Source organism: Calidris pugnax, unplaced genomic scaffold (genome assembly GCF_001431845.1).
Source record: "Calidris pugnax isolate Ruff unplaced genomic scaffold, ASM143184v1 scaffold510, whole genome shotgun sequence".
Classification (NCBI taxonomy): Eukaryota; Metazoa; Chordata; class Aves; order Charadriiformes; family Scolopacidae; genus Calidris; species Calidris pugnax.
In genome coordinates, this window is record NW_015091206.1 from 1 (window position 1) to 1,096 (window position 1,096).

General features: G+C 64.5%; 1 long non-coding RNA gene across 1 annotated transcript; it reads right to left on the reverse strand.

The window, feature by feature from the left end:
* Nucleotides 1-19: 19 nt before the first annotated feature.
* LOC106898501 lies at nucleotides 20-624 on the reverse strand. Its single transcript, XR_001413937.1, has 3 exons — nucleotides 569-624; nucleotides 244-318; nucleotides 20-103 (listed from the first exon to the last, which is right to left on the reverse strand). It is a non-coding gene; the product is annotated as an uncharacterized LOC106898501 (long non-coding RNA).
* Between the last annotated feature and the right edge of the window lie 472 nt (nucleotides 625-1,096).

The window sequence follows — 1,096 nt, forward strand, 5'->3', positions numbered from 1 at the left end:
GGGGGGGGCTGGGCCTTACCTTTGCCTGCTGCAGGATGGCTTGGGCTTGGGCTTCTTGGAAAGAGACAGTGGGACCTTTGAGGGAGTCTCCACCGAACTGGAACTGGGGGAAGGAGGAGGGTGAGGGATGTGGGGAGCCACTGACCCCCAAGCTCTGGGGACAGCCAGCTCGGTGTCACCTAGAGAGCTCCTTGGGGAGCAGGCAGGACATCCCTGAGGGTCCCATCCTGCTCCAACATTTACCGGCAACATGATCATGGTCCCTGCTGGGCCACGGATCCCGGCAGCTCCCGGCAGCCCCGGCCGTCCCGCAGGACCCTGGTGGGGGAGAAAGCAGGGAAGGGGGGGGAGAAAAGCAGGGAAGGGGGGAGGGAAAAGCAGGGAAAGGGGGGGATAAAGCCGTCACTGCACCGGCAGAGCCAGGCTGTCAAGTCAGGGCTTGCAGCTCCATCACCCCGCGCGCACGCCAACGTGCACCGGCAGGACCCGCCGGAACGCCTGCAGCCCCAAACCCTGCCATGGGGCAGCTCTGGCCCTGTCACAACCCTCCCCCAAATCTGCTCCGTACCTGATCTCCAGGGTCCCCGGGCAGCCCTGGGAGCCCCGGTGGTCCCAGGGGACCTGTTTCTCCCTGCAGAGAAGAGAGAGGCACGTTAAGGCTTTGTCAACTCCAACCCCTTCCCCACAGAAGCCCCTCGTTCCTCACCGCAGGGCCCGGGGGTCCCGGTGGCCCCTGGAATCGCCGGCCCTGAAGAAAAAGAGGGAGCCCCGTCCTGTGAACCATCTCAGATGGGTGGCCCTGGGGGTGCCACATGTCCCCAAGGAGCGGGGGGAGTGTCCCACTCACCGGCTCCACGATGGCTGGCTCACCCTTCTCCCCCTTCAAGCCGGGCTCCTGAAAAACACCACGATGAGAAGAAATAGCCAAGAGCTGGCTCCAAATTGCCTAGGTGGCCCCTGGACTCTGTCCAGTGGCCCCAGCTCAGTCAGTCATAGCTGGGGGGGGGTCCCAATCCTTGTCCCCAGCATTACCTGGGGAGCCTGGATGACCATCTCCTCCCTCTCAGCGGGGCCAAACCTCTCCTGGCTCGCAGGG